Source organism: Pantherophis guttatus, chromosome 1 (assembly GCF_059756535.1).
Source record: "Pantherophis guttatus breed Tessera chromosome 1, ASM5975653v1, whole genome shotgun sequence".
NCBI classification, from domain to species: domain Eukaryota; kingdom Metazoa; phylum Chordata; class Lepidosauria; order Squamata; family Colubridae; genus Pantherophis; species Pantherophis guttatus.
The window spans coordinates 127,535,196-127,535,741 of record NC_142063.1 but is presented as its reverse complement, the minus strand read 5'-3'; positions in this window follow the sequence as shown (position 1 = coordinate 127,535,741).

The following is a 546-nucleotide window of genomic DNA, read 5'->3' as shown; positions in this document are numbered from 1 at the left end:
TGTTTTCAAATATTTCTGAAATTTGATATTAACTAAGGCTTTGAGAGACAATGTATGTGCATTTGAAAGACATTTTTTTGTACTTGCTGTGTAGTGAAATGGTTGGGTGAGTACATTTTTCCCTCAGTACTGCAGTATTGAAGTAATGATGCCTACTTGAATTTGGAATAGTAACCAGTATTACTGAAGCAGGATAATCCAAATAAAATGCTCCTGGGACATTAACCTAGGACAAATACATTAACTTAAGCATACTAATTTGTATGGATGATTTCTTCTACACAATTACATTGTTGTCTTTTCCTTCTTCTCTTGAGCAGATACTGAATATAATTTACTGTTATTTGCATATGTGGAACCAATTTTCTACTTAAGATCATCCTTGAACCTGAGATGGTTTTTCTATGAATGTTTTCAGATACTTATTTGCAAAGTTAAATATAGAATTGTAATGAATCCATCAAATATGTAGTCTGTGCATTGTTGTTACTGCTACTCAGTTAAACATCTCTGGCTTCTGCATCTACTTTGCATTTAAAAGAGGTA